Here is a 23,983-nt window from a genome sequence, read left to right on the forward strand (position 1 = left end):
AAGACAATCCCTGAGACACATTTTCCAACCACATGTCACACAGCAGTTCTGCTTGAAACATCAGAATCGAATAGTATACCAAACAGGCCTTTATGCGGTTTAGCACTTGACTACTGCTGCTTCAATACGACTTGTGCAGAAAAAAAATTAGAGATACAGTGGAGCCCTTCTTTTAAGATATTACAAACTCAATTAAAGATCAAAACTTGACTAAATGTAAAAAGCAATATGTGTTAGAATGGAGGTTATAAACAGAAATCTGAGAAAGTAATGTCTTAAAAGACAAATGTTTAGAAAAAAAGGCGGGGGGGGGGGGTGGCAAACTTAGGTTTTACTGTTCAATGCATGGGTAAACTGGGCATTCATTCCAAGTACCTAAAGATGTGTAACTGGCACTTTTGCTCATCGGTAGTACTGGAACACAATTTTACACAGTGCGTCAGAATGCCTCTGGAAAGCCTATGCCTACAAGTAAATCCCCCCCCACCACACACACACACATCTTTTACTCACACCCGCACCCCATTACATAGATGAATAGATTACAAATACTATTCTTTTACTTTTTATTTTCACACTTTTTCTTGCATTTGGTTCATGTTTATTATTTGAAGTTTGATTCTGAATCAAGCGTCTTTAGTGATGGATGGTTTTCTGTGTATGCTCCAGGACTTCAAGGCACTGGTGCTTGATGACAGCAGGCTCCCACTGGCCCACACACAGAGAAGAGATTGGAGGTGCCCTCGCCCTGGAAGAAGAAGAGGATGGGAATATCAATAAAACAAAACGATACGCAACATTCACACAGCTTACATTGTGGACATACATACATTTGGCTATTTGGGTGAAGGTGTAAGAGCCGCCATACATGTGCAGTTGCTGTGTATGGGTCATAGGAATGACAATTTAGATCCAACTGGCCAGAACACTGACTTTCGTCCTAGTCGCTTGTATTGAAGTACATTGTGGTGTTATATGAAGTACATTTGGTTGGGGGTTGGTGTAACCATACTCTGTATTTAGCACCGTTCTGAATTTGTGTATGTTTTATCTCTCAAAGCACATTGTTTTTTGATTTTTTTATGTACCTTAAACTACTTTTTCAGCACCCGCAGTACCTAGTTAACGCCCATCCTCCAACATTTGGATCAGTGTCGTCAACATATGTTGTGTGTTTTGTGTGTATGTGTGTGTGTGTTTTTTAAATGATGTGCACAGTTCTGCACCCTGTAGTGACATTGTCATTCTAGGGAATGCTGAAAGACAACTATAATGTTTATTTAATACTCTGGTCACTGGAGTATCTGGATAGCCCTGTGAAAAGAAGATGGAGATGAGAGAGCGTCTTCGGAAGTTGAAGAGGTCTGATTTTAGTGATTTAAGGGAGCATGTGAAACGACCAGTGTTTGGTTACGCCATTTCCTATGGATTGGATCAGTATCAATGACTGACTGACTGACTATTCACTTTGTGGTTTTTAGGATGTGTGTTTATTCACTCTCAGTGAATTTTTTGTTGGGTTTTTAGTGTTTTTTTCTTCTGTTTAGACACTTGCATATCAGGCGAAAGATACTTACAGGGTGACTAATTGTGCACAGATACATCTCCTATTAAAATGTTCACACCAAGATACCAAATATCACCATTTCTAACGAGGAACTGATCCTGCACAGGCACAGTACCTAGTAAACGCCCCACCCCCTACTTTGGGCAAAATCTGTGCATAAAGCGGATGGACAATTAAAAGGCAGTTTACAGTACTAATATTTTTCTTCATTACATTTAGTCAAGTTTTGACTAAATGTTTTAACGTAGAAGGGGGAATCGAGACGAGGGTCATGGTGTATGTGCGTGTGTGTGTGTGTGTCTGTCTGTGTGTGTAGAGCGATTCAGACTAAACTACTGGACCGATCTTTATGAAATTTGACATGAGAGTTCCTGGGTATGATATCCCCATACGTTTTTTTTTCATTTTTTTGATAAATGTCTTTGATGACGTCATATCCGGCTTTTCGTGAAAGTTGAGGCGGCACTGTCACGCCCTCATTTTTCAACCAAATTGGTTGAAATTTTGGTCAAGTAATGTTCGACGTAGCCCGGACTTCGGTATTGCATTTCAGCTTGGTGGCTTAAAAATTAATTAATGACTTTGGTCATTAAAAATCTGAAAATTGTAAAAAAAAAAAAAGTTTTTAAAAACGATCCAAATTTACATTCATCCTATTTTCCATCATTTGCTGATTCCAAAAACATATAAATATGTTATATTTGGATTAAAAACACGCTCTGAAAATTAAATATATAAAAATTAATATGAAAATAAAATTTTCGAAATCAATTTAAAAACACTTTCATCTTATTCCTTGTTGGTTCCTGATTCCAAAAACATATAGATATGATATGTTTGGATTAAAAACACGCTCAGAAAGTTAAAACAAAGAGAGGTACAGAAAAGCGTGCTATCCTTCTGAGCGCAACTGCTACCCCGCTCTTCTTGTCAATTTCACTGTCTTTGCCGTGAGCGGGTGACTGACGATGCTACGAGTATGCGGTCTTGCTGCGTTGCATTGCGTTCAGTTTCATTCTGTGAGTTCGACAGCTACTTGACTAAATGTTGTATTTTCGCCTTTAATACGCGACTTGTTTTAATTTCTAGTCTCAGTATAGTTTCGTGTAGGTATTGGGATAATTGGAGTTACAGGTATATATACATGTGATTTCACTTGCAATTCTTTGCATAAAATAAACTCAAATGAGCAGACATAAAGGTGCACCTACAATTATTGTGACTGTTGCTGTAAAACAATTTCCTTGGTAGATGGAGGGCATTGTGGGGACCAGATGTGTAGACCGTGGGATTAGATAGACTTGGGGGTTCTGGCTTGTAGAAAACTTCCCTGCTGCTCCGCCTTTTGGGGACGAACTTTGTGTTCAGTGATGTGTGCATAGGACTTTGCAACGTCAACCTCCACTGCAAACCATCTTTGTATTGTAGACACTATATTGTACCTGCAGAGAAAGATCACTTTTAGCTGTGCAGTGGAACCCTCATTTACAGCCCCCCCCCTTCTTTAAGATCCTGTTTTTTTTTGAGTTTATGTTTATAATCTCTGTAAATTTACTCCCCCTGTTTAAGACGTAGCTGATTTTCTCAGCATTTTACAAGTTCCACTGTAGTATTTCCCTCTGCAGCATTATTGTCAGTCAAAAGGGATACACAATCTGGCACAAAGAACAGCTGACATGAACAATAAAGTCTGGGGAAGGGTCCTGAAAGTATCTTGATTAATGCGTTGAATTGACAGGTCTAGTAAACCTTGTGCAGAACAAATATGTGTTGAAGAGTGCTCGTTGACATGTTGCAGCAAGCCAAGCCATAATCATACCCTGTTGAAGTAATACAAATCATGGGTGTGGGTTATATTAATTCACATCTTTTATATGATTGAAATGCATAATTCTAAGACTTGTTTCTGAAAATGTGTACATTTGCATTTAAGATCTACATGGAATAAAACTGACACTGTTCTCGACAATTGAGTATGTTTTTGTGTGCGCATGTTGCTTAGTTTATTGATAATAATTGACTTTGGGTCAAGTTGTAACCACGAGTTTTGTAGCAAAGGTGCAATGATAAAAATAGACAGAAGATAATCAGATAATAAGACACTGGGCTGCAAATTGCTTTCAATTGTCATTGTATTTATCTGTAAAATCATCATGATTTCCATGGCATGTATAATGCAGTGGAACCCCCCTTTTAATGGCCCTGTCACACGACCGTTTTAACGCCTGCGTATGCCGACGTATGGGACATTTGAATAAGTATTTGAATAAGTACGCTGGCGTACGTCGAATACGTTATGGGTACGTTTTGTATACGTTAAGAGGACGCTGAAGCACGCTGGCATACGTCGTAGTACGTTGAGCACGCATACAAAACGTACCCATAACGTATTCGACGTACGCCAGCGTACTTATTCAAATACTTATTCAAATGTCCCATACGTCGGCATACGCAGGGGTTAAAACGGTCGTGTGACAGGGCCATAAGACCCCAAATTTAAAACTCCCTCCTTTTTAAAACCTTGTTTTCTCACATTTTCTGTTCATAACGTCTGTAATGGCCCTGTCACACGACCGTTTTAAAGCCTGCGTATGCCGACCGTATGGGACATTTGAATAAGTACGCTGGCGTACGTCGAATACGTTATGGGTACGTTTTGTATACGTTAAGAGGACGCTGAAGCACGCTGGCATACGTCGTAGTACGCTGAGCACGCAGCAAAGTTTTGTGCATGCACAAAAATTCTCGACGTATGGTCAGCGTATACGACGTATGCCAGCGTGCTTCAGCGTCCTCTTAACGTATACAAAACGTATACAAAACGTACCCATAACGTATTCGACGTACGCCAGCGTACTTATTCAAATGTCCCATACGGTCGGCATACGCAGGCTTTAAAACGGTCGTGTGACAGGGCCATAAAATTACCCCCATTTTAAGACTCATTCCTTTTTAAGACTTGATTTTCTCAGATTGTTTGAGGTCTTAAAAGGGGGGTGCCACTGTTGTTATAATGCATCTTCAGAAATTGAAGACACATGCTGCAGTTTTGTTATAACCATGAAGAAGAAAAATACTGTTTACAGTGTCTTATCCTCTAACTACATCTTTTTAAAGACTCCATAACTTTGCCACACTCAAGGAATTGGTTCCTGGCAACTTATGTCGGGTGCGCAGCCTGAGAGAGACACGACAGAGATAGTTGCTCAAGATAAAAGATAAGCTTGACTTACACCAAAATTATGAACATTTAAACTCACCTTACTGATCTTTTTGTCTGAAATATGTTATGCCATTATTGCCACACATTGCAAGAATGTTTGATGTCCGGGTGCTTGGTCCCTGAAAATGTCAGAAAATTGTTATAGTAATTATAGCAACATCTAAAACCACTAAGTGTAAACCAAAGGCTGGCCAATTACATAGTTCTACAGCAACATCAGTTCTGAACATGAAGCTTTGAACATGCACAGCGACACTTAAAATGGCAGTCAAAAAAGAAAGGATGAATGAAATTCTGCCACATTTAGTGTTTGCTTCAATGAACACTGAGGAAGAATGTGTTCTTCATTAAAAGTAACCCTTTCACAAAGCTTCACCAATAAACTTCAATCATAGTTCTTACTGGACAGAAAAACTCATACCACTGACAATATAAAATGTCAGTTATAAATAACATGTTCTGTTGCACAACCTCCAAAGACTGCAAAGAAACAACTGCCAATAAACTGATAAAGCGTTAAAATATCAGTATCACGTGTGCTGACTGACCCTACTTTTTTCCATCTACAATTTTTTTTTTTAGGGGGATTACTCACAGACTGGCTACTCTGTGCACCACAGGAGCTTGTATTCAACCGCCGGTCGATCATTATTTACTTCTGCATGCTTACCCTTACTACGATGATCGACCGGCGTTTTGATACAAGCTCCTGTGCAGTGCACAGACACACACGCACCGTAGTTGCAAACACACACACTGACACTGTGTCCGTGTTCAAACAAAAACAGGAAAACTGGACACATTCGGACGCTTGATTGATCCTTCATTCGCACTACACACCAGCAGACACACATACAACACGGCAGCAAAATATGTGTCCAGGTCTTTCCAAAGTATACACCACAACACTCGCTTTATTTAATACTTACACATCCAGTAGCAGGTTAGAGCTACGTCGCGGCGCACACTGAACGGTAAAACTGACACTCAGTTGAATCCAGCTTTCCGTCTGCTTGCTGATGATAACTTTGCATTTTGTGCGCCGAGCATGTCTTTCTCGTGATTCTGTGTCGTTCGGAGTCAGTCAGCTGCTTTCAGAACCACATGGAGTCGATTTCTTACTGAAACTTGCGGGCTTGTCCCACTGAGCGGCTATCCCATCCGCCATTGTTTTTAGTCGTCATGCTAACGGCACGCGCTCGCGACGAAAACCAGTCTATGACGGCCAATTTTAATCTTCAAATGGTGGAGAGCAGACGTCAAAAAACTCATTTTGATTTAATTATTTAGCATACTTGTGGTGCTTTATTGAGCAAACCGGGCCAGGTGCGTCTTAATTAAGGTACACTAGATTCCCCAAAATCTTCAAATCGGCCGAATTCGACATAAAAAAAACTCTCCAAAATGGCGGCGCGGACACTATATCTTTAACCAGCAAGCGATCTTATCGTCAGTCTTCACGCACGTGGGAATTATCTCAGTGTTGCATGTTCAAAGATGTGTCAGCTTTTCTGTGATGAACTGTACTACACCCTATCTTCATCCCTCAGACAGCAGGATAACGTTGTCTAACGTCCACCAAGGCATCAGGGGCTTATTAGGCACATGATCTGTATTACGATAATGCAGGATTATTAGAGACGAAACATGTTTAGCCTATCTGTAGACAGAACAATCCAATCTGCATCCAAATCACTCACGTTTGTTCACATATCTTGTCTAACATGGACGCTATGGCATGCTGATCAGTGTAGGTGTCAATCCTCTCAGCAGACACAAAAGGCAGTTTTTGAAGCCGTTTTAGCGGGTTACGAGACACACAATTGTAGGCTACATTTGAGAAAGTCGCTAACGCATTGCCTTCAAACTTTTGGAGATTTGTGCTAACACTCGCCGTAAAGTACATACGAAATGTCAAGTCATTTGACTTATTAGGTCTGCTGTTATTTGTTAGGTCAGAAAGAGTTCTTAAATTAATGGTAGATTTTGCGCGACAAGAGGTGTGTTTCTTTTAACTGTGATGAAGAGGGATAACTCAACTTGGTATCTAACACTATTTCTGAACACTGTAGCCACTTTAGCACTTTTAATTTATTTTTTTCTGTCTTCCAAGCTTTAAATTCAGCTTACAAAATTAGTAAAAAAGTGGTTTTTTTCTGGATTCACCAGTTAAATCACTCTGTTGGGTGTTCTTTTTTGCTTCCCTATTTCTGTTCTGAAGTTTTTGATCATCTGACTACCTTGCTTTTCTATTTGGAAGATAATATGCACTCTTTTCTGAAAAATGGGTAGGGGGTGGGGGTAGTAAAAGCATCACAGTTCAAGATTTTGCGCGACAAGAGGTGTGTTTCCTTTAACTGTGATAAAGAGGGATAACTCAACTTGGTATCTAACACTATTTCTGAACACTGTAACCACTTTAGCACTTTTAATTTATTTTTTTCTGTCTTCCAAGCTTTAAATTCAGCTTATAAAATGAGTAAAACAGTGGGTTTTTTTCTGAATTCACCAGTTAAATCACTATGTTGCATGTTTTATTTTGCTTCCTTATTTCTGTTCTTAAGTTTTGATCATTTGACTACCTTGCTTTTCTATTTGGAAGATAATATGCACTCTTTTCTGAAAAATTAGAAGGGGGTGGGGGTAGTAAAAGCACCTCAGTTCAAAATGTTGCGCGACAAGAGGTGTATTTCTTTTAAAAGTGGTGAAGAGGGATAACTCAACTTGTTATCTAACACTATTTATGAACACTGTAACCACTTTAACACTTTTAATTTATGTTTGACTGTGTTCCATGCTTCAAATTGGGCTTCAAAAATGGATACATAAGGTTTTTTTTCCAAATTCACCTGTAAAATCACTATGTTTGATGTTCTATTTTGCTTCCCTATTTCTCTTCTTCAGTTTGTGATCATCCAATTGTTTTTTTGTTTACATATTCACAATACAATATCACAATTTCTTCAGTAGGGTTTGCGTGAAAAAATCTCATACCTATGCTCAAACTTCAGTCGTTATCTCAAAATTTTGCGCGACAAGCACTATTCATTTTTATATTTAGTCAAGTTTTGACTAAATGTTTTAACGTAGAGGGGGGAATCGAGACGAGGGTTGTGGTGTATGTGTGTGTGTGTGTGTGTGTGTGTGTGTGTGTCTGTCTGTCTGTCTGTCTGTGTGTGTGTGTAGAGCGATTCAGACCAAACTACTGGACCGATCTTTATGAAATTGGACATGAGAGTTCCTGGGAATGATATCCCCGGACGTGTTTTTCTTTTTTTCGATAAATACCTTTGATGACGTCATATCCGGCTTTTTGTAAAAGTTGAGGCGGCACTGTCACACCCTCATTTTTCAATCAAATTGATTGAAATTTTGGCCCAGCAATCTTCGACGAAGGCCGGACTTCGGTATTGCATTTCAGCTTGGTGGCTTACAAATTAATTAATGACTTTGGTCATTAAAAATCTGAAAATTGTAAAAAAAAAAAATTGTTTTTAAAACAATCCAAATTTACGTTTATCTTATTCTTCATCATTTTCTGATTCCAAAAACATATAAATATGTTATATTCGGATTAAAAACAAGCTCTGAAAATTAAAAATATAAAAATTATTATTAAAATAAAATTAAAAACAATTTCATCTTATTCCTTGTGGGTTCCTGATTCCAAAAACATATAGATGTGATATGTTTGGATTAAAAACACGCTCAGAAAGTTAAAAAGAATAGAGATAAAGAAAAGCGTGCTATCCTTCTCAGCGCAACTACTACCCCGCTCTTCTTGTCATTGTCACTGCCTGTGCATCGAGCGGTGGACTGACGATGCTACGAGTATACGGTCTTGCTGCGTTGCATTGCGTTCAGTTTCATTCTGAGTTCGACAGCTACTTGACTAAATGTTGTATTTTCGCCTTACGCGACTTGTTTTATTTCCTGATAAATCAAACATTGAACTAACATAAAAAGAAACCTTTAAAACTGCCTAACCACTTTGAAATAGGGCCTCAGGTGTGTTCTCCAGCAGTTTGTGAACATGTGAAAAAAAGGGTAGGGGGAGTTCATTTGGGAATGGTGTGTGTGTGTGTGTGTGTGTGTGTGTGTGTGTGTGTGTAGATAGGGGGGGTTGTGTGGTGGTAGGTTAACAATCTTAAGACTGTAACGTAAATGGCTGAAATGAGGCCTATAATTAAGGTGCTAAAACCAGCGACATGGAGAGAAGCTGAATCCAACTACAGATCGCTCGTAGTCATAAGAAATTCATTGGTGACAAAGGCTTTGTTCGGACACAATATAATAGACAATTACGAATACACTATTTACTATGTAATACAATCAAAGAAGCAGGAGGTATGTGTGTGTGGGGGGGGAGGGGGGGTCCAGCGTGATGAGTCTCGTGGGAATGACAATCATTAAAGGGAGATTCACACACCTGTGTCAACAACACCTCTTCCTCATCTTCACAGACTGGTGACGTCAGGTCAAGCGTGACGCGTCACCATTGTCACATCCCACCCTGCCGAACCCAACCTGCCGCATCCCAGCCTACCACATCCCGCCCTGCCGCACCCGAACCTGCCGCATCCCAGCCTGCCACATCCCGACCTGTCTCGCTTTCTCTCTCTTTATCTCTTTCTCTCTCTCTCTCTCTCTCTCTCTCTCTCTCTCTCTCTCTCTTTCTCTCTCTCTCTCTCTCTCTCTCTCTCTCTCTCTCTCTCTCTCTCTCTCTCTCTCTCTCTCTCTCTCTCTCTCTCTCTTTACACCCCCGGTATAGGGGTGTGTATAGGATTCGGTCGATGTGTTTGTTTGTTTGTGTTCGCATATAGATCTCAAGAATGAACGGACCGATCGTCACCAAACTTGGTGAACAGGTTCTATACATTCCTGCGACGGTCCTTACAAAAATTGGGACCAGTCAAACACACGGTTAGGGAGTTATTGGTGGATTAAGATTCTACAAGGACTTATAGAGGGACATATTAATGGTCAAAGGGAAATAACCTTCTCAGTTGGTGGCAGTGAGAATGGTTATTTCCCTTTGACCAACGGGGGTGTTTTTCCTACCTCGGAGGAATTTCTTGCTTTTGTCTATCTCTCTCTCCCTCCTTTTCAGACCTGATTATTTCAGACTTGTTGAGGTCTTAAAGGGGGGGGGGGGGTCCACTGTATCACGCAACATGTGCAAACAGCTTTGACTTTGATGGCCAGGGGGGTCTGCCTCCTTTGATCACCAACGGCTGACATGTAGGTGACGAGTTCGTAATCTCTCGCTAAATTGACCATGGTGCCCACAGGGCGTAGTGGACAAATCCTTGACAAGGAGGTAACAAGTGCTCACAGACTGCTTGGCACCCGTCGTTGAAGATATTCACTCACTGGTGTTAGCCGCCTGCTGTACTATGCTAATTTCGTCTTATTGGACTTGAGTAGAGTTTGAGTGAATTATAGCCGAAGGTGCCGCTTAACCGTTATAGCCCCCCCCCCTCCCCCATCCTCTTCACAACCCCGCCCCCCCCCTGACCGTTTTTACCCCGATTGACTTTGATGGCCAGGGGGGTCTGCCTCCTTTGATCACCAACGGCTGACATGTAGGTAACGAGTTCGTTTATCTCTCGCTCAATTGACAACGGTGCCCGCAGGGCGCAGTGGACAATTCCTTGACAAGGAGGTAACAAGTGCTCACAGACTCCTTGGCAACCGACGTTGAAGATTATCCCTCACTGGTGTTAGCCGCCTAATTGCTGTACTGTGCTAATATCGTCTTATTGGACTTGAGAGCTTCAGTGACTTATGGCCGAAGGTGCCGCTTAACCTTTTAGACTTTTAGACTCCCCCCTTTACACCCCCCCTCCTTCTTGTTTCTGAAAAAAGGGGTTTGAATTATTGCACGCGTAGTTTATTCACAGATTTGTGTGCAACAAACGCGTTGAAAAAAGACATATTTCGGGTTCAAAAGAGTTTGCCTTTCTTTCACTTAATCTTTAATTAAGATCGGGTTCTGTGTATTATCAAAGAGCTTACTAATACATGTATGTCACACAAAATAGCTCTAAAACCAAAGACATAGAGAGAAGCTGAAGTTTTCTTGTCAAGAATACAACAGATCAATAACGAACACGGTACTTTTTATGTACTACAATCAAAGAAGGAGGGTGGTGGTGGTGGTGGGTTTTTTTTTTTTTTTTTTTTTTTTGGGGGGGGGTTGGTCCAGCGTGACGAGCTCCGTGGGAATGACAAACATCACAGGTAGAGTTAGACAGCTGTGTCAACAACACCTCTTTCTCATCTTCACAGACTGGTGACGTCAGGTCAAGCGTGACGCGTCGCCATTGTCGCTCCTGGGAATGTCAAAACCACCACAGACACGCATCGTTGCCTTAGTAACACGTCATCGTCTCCTCCTCTTTGATAGAATCAGCCATCACAAACAAGCAAATAAACAGGGAAAGAAAAACAGCCAGACAGAAAGAAAGACTTCTTGTCGCTCCTGGGAATGTCAAAACCACCACAGACATGCATCGTTGCCTTAGTTACACGTCATCGTCTCCTCCTCTTTAATAGAATCAGCCATCACACACAAGCAAATAAACAGAGAAAGAAAAACAGCCAGACAGAAAGAAAGACTTCTTGTCGCTCCTGGGAATGTCAAAACTACCACAGACATGCATCGTTGCCTTCATTACACGTCATCGCCTTCTCCTCTGTTGTGGAGTCAGCTATCACAAACGCACAAACAAACAAACTAACAAACAGAACGAAAGAGAGACAGACATATAGAACGAAAGAAAGTAACCAAAAAACCAACAACAGTAAAAGCAAGAAGACAGACAAGCAAACAGAAGGAAGAAAGTAAGAAAGAAGCAGACAAGAATAACATATTTTAGATATTTATGTCAGCGAATATTTTAGTTTTAGTTGTTTTGTTTACTATATACTCATATCTTTGAAGGCGCAAAACAAATGATGCTAATTGTTCGTGTGTTCATCATTTAAGCTAATCACGATTTGTCTGTTGTGCATTGTGTTTGTCCACTTAAGAATCGATAGATCGATGTTCTAGTAAATGTTCCGTGCTGTCAATGAAACGTCCCCTAAATGTAATATGTACATGAAATCTTTCTTAAATTGATTGAAATTTTGGCAAATCAATCTTCGACGAAGGCCGGGGTTTGGTATTGCATTTCAGCTTGGTGGCTTAAATCAAACAGGCTCGTCACTTTCACTGCCTTTTGCACTAGCGGCGGACTACGTTCAGTTTCATTCTGTGAGTTCCACAGCTTGACTAAATGTAGTAATTTCGCCTTACGCGACTTGTTAATTTTTATAGTTGTGTGCATGTCATCTTCAATGGGTTTGGGATCTGTACAAAGTTAAGCAGTTTGTGAACATGTCAAAAAGAGGGTAGGGGGAGTTCATTTGGGGATGGTGTTGGTGTGTGTGTATGTGTGTGTGTAAATAGGGGGGGTTGTGTGGTGGTAGGTTAACAATCTTAAGACTGTAACGTAAATGGCTGAAATGAGGCCTATAATTAAGGTGCTAAAACCAGAGACACGAAGAGAAGCTGAATCCAACTACAGATCGCTCGCAGTCATAAGAAATTCATTGGTGACAAAGGCTTTTTTCGGACACAATATAATAGACAATTACGAATACACTATTTATTATGTAATACAATCAAAGAAGCAGGGGGTATGTGTGTGTGTGGGGGGAGGGTGGGGGGTGCAGCGTGATGAGTCTCGTGGGAATGACAATTATTAAAGGGAGATTCACACACATGTGTCAACAACACCTCTTAGTCCTCATCTTCACAGACTGGTGACGTCAGGTCAAACGTGACGCGTCGCCATTGTCACATCCCATCCTGTCGTACCCAACCTGCCGCATCCCAGCCTGCCACATCCCGCTCTCTCTCGCTCTCTCTCTCTCTCTCTCTCTCTCTCTCTCTCTCTCTCTCTCTCTCTCTCTCTCTCTCTCTCTCTCTCTCTCTCTCTCTCTCTCTCTTTCTCTCTCTCTTGACCACAAACGGCTGACATGTAGGTGACGAGTTTGTTTATCTCTCGCTAAATTGACCACGGTGCCCACAGTGCCAAGTGGACAATTCCTTGGTTTAAACTGTTTTATTTAACGTTTGTGCATTATTTACAAAAAACGCATATTGAGTAAACAACAACAAGCATAATGCTTATAGTGGTGTTCACTATTTCTAGAAAATTACATATAATATAAATGGCGGCTATTGTACAGTTTAAATGAAAAGCTTGCAAACATGAAAAGAAGATTGAATGAAAATTGTACATCAAAACAAAAATCCGTTTAGGAATACATATATAATATTTATGGTGTTTGCGAGTAAGTGATAGGGAGGGAGAGAGGGAGGGAGAGAGGGGGAGAGTGAGAGAGAGAGAAAGAGAGAGAGAGAGAAAGAGGGAGAGAGAGAGAGAAAGAGGGAGAGAGAGAGAGAGAGAGAGAGAGAGAGAGAGAGAGAGAGAGAGAGAGAGAGAGAGAGAGAGAGAGAGACGAGTAGACGTGTCGATTTTGCTTTCACTTTACATGTTTATCTGTTCGAAACGGCCGGACTGTCCAATAAATTCCTGCACTGTTAAAAAGATTTTTTTGTTAATTTTTGTTTGCAAGGAGGGGTTTCCATGAAGTAGAATATCTGTATGTATGAGGTTGTTGGTTAGTTTGTTGATTGTGTTGTTTCTTGCAGCTAAGTGTAAACGGCATTCTAGTAAGAAGTGTGTTGCAGTTTCTGTTCCATCACCACAGTCGCATACGCTGTTTTCCGCAAGGTGTCGCTCAACTAAGTCTTTCTTTAGATCACTAATATTAAGTCTCATTTTTGTGTGGATTATTTGTGTTTGTCGACTGCCACCGTAGAAGTAAACGGGAATTTGTGTGTCGTCTTTTGTTAAGTAATGTTTAAATTCCCCGAGGGAGTCAGTTAACTGTATTTGTTCAGGTAGTTGGTTCCAGAGTACTGTTGTCGCAGGAAAAAAGGATGTTTTGTACGTTTCTGTTCGATGTGGGGGTATACTTCGTTCTAAGGGGCGGCGTCTGTGGTAGGGGTTGTTGGCTGCTACGAGAGGTGGGAGTGCTGCTTGTAGGTATGGGGGGGGGGGTCTTGTCGTGAATAATTTTATGGAACATTGTTAGTTTATGACGGTTACGCCTTTCAGATAATGATTGGAGTCCAGATTCTCCGTAAAGCTTAAAGTGACTGGTTCCGCGGACAGCTCCGATGATTGTTCGTATTGCATCTAGGTTTAGCTTTTCGAGTTCATCTGTTAGGATTTTGCTACAATTGTCCCATATTATGTCGCAATAATCAAAGTGTGGTAGAATGAAGGATTTAAACAGAATTTCCAATGATTTTCGACTCAGTCTATATTTGTATGTACGCAAGCAAGCTACAAGAGTTCTGCACTTTGCAACAAGAGATTTTATATGTTCATCCCATTTACAGTTGTTTTGTATTATTATTCCTAAGTGTTTGTGATTTTGGGAACTTTCAAGGATGGTATTGCCAAAGTTTAGATCTGCGATATCAGGGGTTCTTTGTGTACAAAAGTTCACCAATTCAGTTTTTGCATGGTTAAATGCTATCTTCCATGTTTCTGCCCAATTTACAATTTTTTCAAGATCTGAGTTTAAAATTTCGGCACGGATGTTGTGATTGGCTAAAGACAAGTACATGCTAGTGTCGTCAGCAAAAAGCTTAATCGTAGATTCTATGTCACGTACAATGTCGTTTACATAAATTAGGAAAAGCAAAGGTCCAAGCACTGATCCTTGAGGAACTCCCGCTACTACTGGAAGATAAGTTGATTTACTGCCTTTTAATACAACTGCTTGCTTTCGATCTGTTAGGTAGTCTGTAAACCAGTTTAATAATGGCCCATTAATTCCAACGGCTTCGAGTTTATGCAATAAGCCCCGGTGCCAAACTCTATCGAATGCTTTGGATATATCAAAGAAGATTGCTTGGGTAGTTATTCTATTATCGAGTGATTTGCATATGTCATTGTATATTGTAAGAAGCTGATAAACAGTTGAGTCTCCAGGGATGAAACCGGACTGCGACTCTGTAATGATATTGTTTTGTGTTAAGTAGTCAAAGACATGAATTTGTATGCATTTCTCTAGTGTTTTGCCAACACAGCTCAGGAGGGAGATTGGACGATAATTACTACATGTATCTTTGTTTCCCTTTTTATGAACTGGTGAAACGTGGGCTATTTTCCAAACTGACGGAAAAAGTCCTTCACGTAAAGAACGATTAAACAGTGCAGTTAGGCTGTCACAAATCACTTCGCAGCTCTCAATTAAAATTCTATTGTGGATTTCGTCTGGACCGACTGCTTTTGTTTTGTCTAGTTTGTTAATCGTATTTATAACTTCTTCGACTGAAAGTGTGAGAGTGTTTATTCTGCAAGGAAGCCTTGGTACTTCAGGAATGTCTGACATATCGTCTTCGACAATGGACTGTTGGATAAAGAAGTCGTTGAACAAGTTTGCTTTTTCTAGGTTAGTATAGTAGGTTGTTCCGTTTGACGTCAAAGGAGGAATTTCATTGGGGTTTGATCCTTTCTTTGATAAGAATGATTTAACTAGTTTCCACCAATTTTTAGTACCAAAGTTATCTCCACTGGATACTTTTTTGTCTAATTCTTTTATATATTCTAATTTCCGATTTCGAATTGTGTCAGTATAATTATTGCGAGTCATACGAAAGTGTTCCCAGGCCTCAGGTGTGTTTAGTCGCACTGCTGTATCGTGAACTGATCTTTTTTTGTCGCGTAGTTTTATAATTTCCTCTGTCATCCATGGTGCGTCTTGATCGCGAACAGTTATTGTCTTTACTGGCATGCATAGTCTTGCGACACTTAACAGCTTTTCGGAAAATGACCTGGCTGCTTCGTTGACAGTGTGTAGCGTTGCAATGCTCATCCAGTCGATTTTCCTCAGTTCGGTAAGGAATTTTTCTTTGTTTAATTTGGAATAGTTAAATATTGTTCTTTTAGATGCAGGAGTTTTATGTATGTGTTTCTTAATTGTCGCACATGGCACAGAATGGTCGCTGCAAATAGACAATTCCTTGACAAGGAGGTAACAAGTGCTCAGCAAAACCTGCTTGGCACCCGGCGTTAAAGATTTTGACTCACTGGTGTTAGCCGCCTGCTGTACTTTGCTAATTTCGTCTTATTGGACCTGAGTAGAGTTTGAGTGAAATATAGCCGAAGGTGCCGCTTAACTGTTATAGCCCACCTCCCCCCCCCCCCATCCTCTTTACAACCCCGCCCCTCCCCCCCCTGACCGTTTTTACCCCGATTGACTTTGATGGCCAGGGGGGTCTGCCTCCTTTGATCACCAACGGCTGACATGTAGGTAACGAATTCGTGTTGAAGATTATCCCTCACTGGTGTTAGCCGCCTAATTGCTGTACTGTGCTAATTTCGTCTTATTGGACTTGAGAGCTTCAGTGACTTATGGCCGAAAGTGCCGCTTATCTTTTTAGACTCCCCCCTTTACACACACCCCCGCCCCCTCCTTTTTGTTTCTGAAAAAAAGGAGTTTGAATTATTGCACGCGTAGTTTATTCACAGATTTGTGTGCAATAAACGCGTTGAAAAAAGACATATTTTGGGTTCAAAAGAGTTTGCCTTTCTTTCACTTAATCTTTAATTAAGATCGGGTTCTGTGTATTATCAAAGAGCTTACTAATACATGTATGTCACACACAATAGCTCTAAAACCAAAGACATAGAGAGAAGTTGAAGTTTTCTTGTCAAGAATTCAACAGATCAATAACGAACACAGTACTTTCTATGTACTACAATCAAAGGAGGGTGGTGGTGGTGGTGGTTTTTTTTTTTTTTTTTTTTTGGGGGGGGGGGGTTGGTCCAGCGTGACGAGCTCCGTGGGAATGACAAACATCACAGGTAGAGTTAGACAGCTGTGTCAACAACACCTCTTCCTCATCTTCACAGACTGGTGACGTCAGGTCAAGCGTGACGCGTCGCCATTGTCGCTCCTGGGAATGTCAAAACCACCACAGACACGCATCGTTGCCTTAGTTACACGTCATCGTCTCCTCCTCTTTGATAGAATCAGCCATCACAAACAAGCAAATAAAACAGAGAAAGAAAACAGCCAGACAGAAAGAAAGACTTCTTGTCGCTCCTAGGAATGTCAAAACTACCACAGACATGCATCGTTGCCTTCATTACACGTCATCGCCTTCTCCTCTGTTGTGGAGTTAGCTATCACAAACACACAAATAAACAAACAGAAAGAAAAACAGACAGCCAGAAAGAAAGATAGACAGACAGATAGAACGAAAGAAAGAACCCAACGAACCAACAACAATAAAAGCAAGAAGACAGACAAGCAAACAGAAGGAAGAAAGTAAGAAAGAAGCAGACAAGAAATAAACATAATTTAGATATTAATGTCAGCAAATATTTTTTGTTTTTGTTTTGTTGTTTACTACCATATACTAATATCTTTGAAGGCGCAAAACAAATGATGGTAATTGTTCGTGTGTTCACCATTAACGCTAATCACGATTTGTCTGTTGTGCATTGTGTTTGTCCACTCAAGAATCGATAGATCGATGTTCTAGTAAATTTTCCGTTCTGTCAATGAAACGTCCCCTAAATGTAATATGTACATGAAATCTTTCTTGTTGTTTTGATTAGCAAATAAAAACACTTTGAACAAACGCATACACAAAAATAATTTCATATGATATTCCGTAAGCTGATACCAAGCTTGTTACTGCTTTCTTACATAATTATATATACGTGTATTGTATAAAGTAAAGGTATGTGACTAAAACACCATGACTCATGTTCAAGCCTTCTTATCGGCCAGAAATACTGTTTGCTGTTTCTGTGAACTTTGTATACATGTCATGATTGTAACCCTTGTTAAAATAAACTTATGTTTAAACCAAATACTGTTTGCACCACCACCACCACCAACACAAATACAAACACAAACACAATCAAACATGCAAGCACACGGTAAATCCAAAAACAAAGAGACTGACTACAACCCACAACTTACCTTTTTTTATTTTTTTATTTAAGCACACGGTAAGTTTTATCTGAGATCAAGTCTCATATTATATCCTTATTCAGTTTTGATCTCTAGCACAAAAGCACACTATAGTGTCGTCTGTACCTCCGCTATCAACATTAACCAGCAAGCGATCTTATCGTCAGTCTTCACGCACGTGGGAATTATCTCAGTGTTGCATGTTCAAAGATGTGTCAGCTTTTCTGTGATGAACTGTACTACACCCTATCGTCATCCCTCAGACAGCAGGATAACGTTGTCTAACATCCACCAAGGCATCAGGGGCTTATTAGGCACATGATCTGTATTACGATAATGCAGGATTATCAGAGACGAAACATGTTTAGCCTATCTGTAGAGACAGAACAATCCAATCTGCATCCAAATCACTCACGTTTGTTCACATATCTTGTCTAACATGGACGCTATGGCATGCTGATCAGTGTAGGTGTCAATCCTCTCAGCAGACACAAAAGGCAGTTTTTGAAGCCGTTTTAGCGGGTTACGAGACACACAATTGTAGGCTACATTGAGAAAGTCGATAACGCATTGCCTTCAAACTTTTGGAGATTTGTGCTAACACTCGCCGTAAAGTACATACGAAATGTCAAGTCATTTGACTTATTAGGTCTGCTGTTATTTGTTAGGTCAGAAAGAGTTCTTAAATTAATGGTAGATTTTTGCTGACTCATCAAAAACATAATTTGTTAAAATCTTCAAGAACAATAACAGATGCCCCACATACTCATATTTCATGTACATATTTTATCAGATATGGATGGTATAAGTATTTCAACGCGAAAGTAATTTTTAAGAAGTTGACTCATTCTCTCAAAAGGCGGTCTAGCAAAGCTCACTGCCGACACGCTTAACTGATCAATGGCTCTTGAAAAAGTATTTTCCAAGCATTTTTGTGTGCGTTTAAACAAGTGCGCTGTGAACAGCCATTGTTGAAACTGTATTACATTTCAGGATAAATTGAAGCTTTCATTGTTCTAAATGCATGCTAATTTAATTATTTTTCTGTTCAATCGGACAGGGTACATTTTTATTTTTAAAACTTTTTCTGGGATGTCGCATAACAGCAGAACTAATATATCACATGACTTGAGATTCCGTGTGTAGTTGACGACATGTGTTAGCACAAATCATTAACAGTTTGAAGACACTGCGTTAACGAGTTACTTAAATGTACAATTTTGTGTCTCATTACCCGCTAAAACGGCTTCAAAAACTGTCTCTTATGCCTTCTGAGAGGATTGACACCTACACCGCTCAGCATGCCTTAGCGTCCATGTTAGACAAGATATGTGAACAAAATTGACTGTTTTGGTAGCAGATGTGATTGTTCTGTCTAATGAAATGCTATACATGTTTCGATTTAGTTATTCTGATTGTTGTGTCGATTTTATCGCGGGAACCCTGATTTTGCAAGTTAGTGATGGGCGCAGTGTTTTTTTCTCCATCGGACCGTGATAGGAGGAAGGCTCAATAGCTGTGGAGGCAAGCCACATCGGAATGAGGACACAACGGTGACCGAAGAGCAGAGCCAATCACAGGAGTCCTTGTGTAGAGCTCCAATCAGACTGCTGAATTCAGGGGGTGTGGGGCGGGATGGGGGAGGAGCTTACCCGACTGACCATGTAGATAAGTGGTTGTGCCCGCTTACCCTGTAGGAGGAATTCGTGTAGATAAAAGGCCAACTGATGGTTTCGGAATCATCATTCGCAAATGAGTCTGTCGAAGAAGAAACGTGTGCAAAGTTTTGAGCTTCACAAACGATCAGACTTTTGTTAATTTAAATACTGCTTGAGTTGTATTCGACATTCTTGGTAACTTGATTGCTTGGATTACGTGGATATTTACTTTTGCCTTGGACTCGAAAGTGCTGTAAAGGAAGAACTTATCCGCTGTCGAGTGTAAAGGACTACTTGTATTTCATTATGGACAGGGTAAGTCTTGTAGTTGAAGTTATTATTGCTGCTATTGCGATAATGATGTGCGTTTGTGTGTGTATGTGTGTGTGTGTGTGTGTGTATGTGTGTGTGTGTGTGTGTGTGTGTGTGTGTGTGTGTGTGTGTGTGTGCATGCTATGATGTATGTGTGTAATCATGACAAAATGCTGTTGCATTTGCTTTGATGTTAATACACCATCTTGCCGTGGGGTTTAACGTTACGAGTTTACTGAATTAAAAAACCCAAAACAAACAAGAATGCTATGTTACTGGAGCTTTTCATTTATGGCAAAACAACACTTTTTTCTCCGATCGCAAAACGCAATAACTGACTTTGCGTGTGTGTTTTCTGTGTATTTATTATTATTGTAATGAGATCCACTCTCTTCAAATATTGGCGCTCCAAGTCTTCTTCATCTTCTTTTTACATTATGCTTATTTCTCTTCTCCCGTGCCTGTTTCCCATCTTCTGTATTACCACCCCCTCCTTTTTCTTTTTATATTTAGTCAAGTTTTGACTAAATATTTTAACATCGAGGGGGGAATCGAGACGAGGGTCGTGGTGTATGTGTGTGTGTGTGTGTGTGTGTGTGTGTAGTGTGTGTGTGTGTGTGTGTGTCTGCCTGTCTGTCTGTGTGTGTAGAGCGATTCAGACTAAACTACTGGGCCGATCTATATAAAATTTGACATGAGAGTTCCTGGGTATGATATCCCCGGACGTTTTTTTCATTTTTTCGATAAATACCTTTGATGACGTCATATTCGGCTTTTTGTAAAAGTTGAGGCGGCACTGTCACACCCTCATTTTTCCATTAAATTGATTGAAATTTTGGCAAAGCAATCTTCGACGAAGGCCGGGGTTTGGTATTGCATTTCAGCTTGGTGGCTTAAAAACTAATGAGTGAGTTTGGTCATTAAAAATCGGAAACTTGTAATTAAAATTATTTTTTTATTAAACGATCCAAAAACAATTTCATCTTATTCTTCGTTATTTTCTGATTCCAAAAGCATATACATATGTTATATTTGGATTAAAAACAAGCTCTGAAAATTAAAAATATAAAAATTATGATCAAAATTAAATTTCCGAAATCGTTTTAAAAACTATTTCATCTTATTCCTTGTCGGTTCCTGATTCCAAAAACATATAGATATGATATGTTTAGATTAAAACCACGCCCAGAAATTTAAAACGAAGAGAGGTATAGAAAAGCGTGCTATGAAGCACAGCGCAATCGCTACCGCGCCAAACAGGCTCGTCACTTTCACTGCCTTTTGCACTAGCGGCGGACTACGTTCAGTTTCATTCTGTGAGTTCCACAGCTTGACTAAATGTAGTAATTTCGCCTTACGCGACTTGTTTTTTGTTGGTATCAGGTTTTTCTGTTTGTTATCGTTTTCTGAAAGGAGTTAGTTTTTTTTTAGTCCGCCGTCATGTTAACCTTTGTTTTGTACCTAATAGGATTGCCTAAAATAGTGTAACACATTCAAAACCTATCATCTTGTTATGAACATGTTCACAGAAAGAAATAGGTTAGTAGTTAAAGGGAAGCAACTGTTGCTATATTGGTAATTTGCGTACATTGATTGTTACCTCCCTTTTTATTAGTTTTTTTTTTAACTCGGCTAACATTTCATATTTTAAATTGTTGGTTGTGTGTTTTAAAAGAGTTGTTTTGATTAGGTATACATTATCAAATAAATATTATTATTATTATTATTAAATAAGATGTAAAGATATTTCCTTTTATTTTAAGACATTTATTAGAAATTATCCAGTTCGATTTTTAGAATGTTAGAATGTGAAACTTGTTTTGTGTAATGTAGCTTTCAGACTGTTTTCTTTTGCTCAAAATTAAGGGCGGATGAGCTTCACAGACTTCCTCTTTGACATTTGACACCAGACTAATGATTCTTTTTTTTTTCTGAACAGGCTATCATTTAACGGATGTTGCGACGGCGCTGGCTGAAATTCGCAAGATACTGGACTGCTGAATGTGGTGACCTTCATTGGTATTCACGCCTCACCATCTACCGCGTTCAGCGGCATCAGAACCTGGCGCATCCCAACCTGTTGCATCCCAGCCTGCCGCCTCCCAACCCGTTCAACGGTTGTGTGATCTCCTTCTTCGTTGTTCATCGGTTGTGTGATCTCCTTCTTCAGCGTTCAACGGTTGTGTGATCTCCTTCTTCAGCGTTCAACGGTTGTGTGATCTCCTTCTTCAGTGTTCAACGGTTATGTGTTCTCCTTTTTCAGCGTTCAACGGTTGTGTGTTCTCCTTCTTCAGCGTTCAACGGTTGTGTGTTCTCCTTCTTCAGTGTTCAACGGTTGTGTGATCTCCTTCTTCAGCGTTCATCGGTTGTGTGTTCTCCTTCTTCAGCGTTCAACGGTTGTGTGATCTCCTTCTTCAGCGTTCAACGGTTGTGTGATCTCCTTCTTCAGCGTTCATCCGTTGTGTGATCTCCTTCTTCAGCGTTCAACGGTTGTGTGTTCTTCTTCTTTAGCATTCAACGGTTGTGTGATCTCCTTCTTCAGTGTTCATCGGTTGTGTGATCTCCTTCTTTAGCATTCAACGGTTGTGTGTTCTCCTTCTTTAGCATTCAACGGTTGTGTGTTCTCCTTCTTCAGTGTTCACAGGTTGTGTGATCTCCTTCTTCAGTGTTCAACGGTTGTGTGTTCTCCTTCTTCAGTGTTCACAGGTTGTGTAATCTCCTTCTTCAGCGTTCAACGGTTGTGTGATCTCCTTCTTTAGCATTCAACGGTTGTGTGATCTCCTTCTTCAGCGTTCAACGGTTGTGTGATCTCCTTCTTCAGCGTTCAACGGTTGTGTGTTCTCCTTCTTCAGCGTTCAACGGTTGTGTGATCTCCTTCTTCAGCGTTCATCGGTTGTGTGTTCTCCTTCTTCAGTGTTCATCGGTTGTGTGTTCTCCTTCTTCAGTGTTCAACGGTTGTGTGTTCTCCTTCTTCAGCGTTCAACGGTTGTGTGATCTCCTTCTTCAGCGTTCATCGGTTGTGTGTTCTCCTTCTTCAGTGTTCATCGGTTGTGTGTTCTCCTTCTTCAGTGTTCTTGGTTGTGTGTTCTAATTCTTCAGCGTTCATCGGTTGTGTGATCTCCTTCTTCAGTGTTCATCGGTTGTGTGTTCTCCTTCTTCAGCGTTCAACGGTTGTGTGTTCTCCTTCTTCAGCGTTCTTGGTTGTGTGTTCTCCTTCTTCAGCGTTCAACGGTTGTGTGATCTCATTCTTCAGTGTTCAACGGTTGTGTGATCTCCTTCTTCAGTGTTCTTGGTTGTGTGTTCTCCTTCTTCAGCGTTCAACGGTTGTGTGATCTCCTTCTTCAGTGTTCATCGGTTGTGTGATCTCCTTCTTCAGTGTTCTTGGTTGTGTGTTCTCCTTCTTCAGCGTTCAACGGTTGTGTGATCTCATTCTTCAGTGTTCAACGGTTGTGTGTTCTCCTTCAGCGTACAACGGTTGTGTGTTCTCCTTCAGCGTTCAACGGTTGTGTGATCTCCTTCTTTAGCATTCAACGGTTGTGTGTTCTCCTTCTTTAGCATTCAACGGTTCTGTGTTCTCCTTCTTCAGTGTTCAACGGTTGTGTGTTCTCCTTCTTCAGTGTTCAACGGTTGTGTGTTCTCCTTCTTCAGTGTTCTTGGTTGTGTGTTCTCCTTCTTCAGCGTTCTTGGTTGTGTGTTCTCCTTCTTCAGTGTTCTTGGTTGTGTGTTCTCCTTCTTCAGTGTTCATCGGTTGTGTGATCTCCTTCTTCAGTGTTCAACGGTTGTGTGTTCTCCTTCTTCAGCGTTCAACGGTTGTGTGATCTCCTTCTTCAGCGTTCATCGGTTGTGTGTTCTCCTTCTTCAGTGTTCATCGGTTGTGTGTTCTCCTTCTTCAGTGTTCAACGGTTGTGTGATCTCCTTCTTCAGTGTTCTTCGGTTGTGTGATCTCCTTCTTCAGTGTTCATCGGTTGTGTGTTCTCCTTCTTCAGCGTTCAACGGTTGTGTGTTCCCCTTCTTCAGTGTTCATCGGTTGTGTGATCTCCTTCTTCAGCGTTCAAAGGTTGTGTGTTCTTCTTCTTCAGTGTTCAACGGTTGTGTGATCTCCTTCTTCAGCGTTCTTCGGTTGTGTGATCTCCTTCTTCAGCGTTCTTCGGTTGTGTGATCTCC

The 23,983-nt window shown here is 40.5% G+C and overlaps 1 long non-coding RNA gene across 1 annotated transcript; it reads right to left on the reverse strand.

Moving 5' to 3' along the window:
- Positions 1-552: 552 nt before the first annotated feature.
- On the reverse strand, positions 553-6,141 carry LOC138973730 (uncharacterized). Its single transcript, XR_011458120.1, has 4 exons — positions 5,720-6,141; positions 4,828-4,909; positions 2,779-3,009; positions 553-748 (listed from the first exon to the last, which is right to left on the reverse strand). It is a non-coding gene; the product is annotated as an uncharacterized lncRNA (long non-coding RNA).
- Between the last annotated feature and the right edge of the window lie 17,842 nt (positions 6,142-23,983).

Source organism: Littorina saxatilis, linkage group LG8 (genome assembly GCF_037325665.1).
Source record: "Littorina saxatilis isolate snail1 linkage group LG8, US_GU_Lsax_2.0, whole genome shotgun sequence".
NCBI lineage: Eukaryota > Metazoa > Mollusca > Gastropoda > Littorinimorpha > Littorinidae > Littorina > Littorina saxatilis.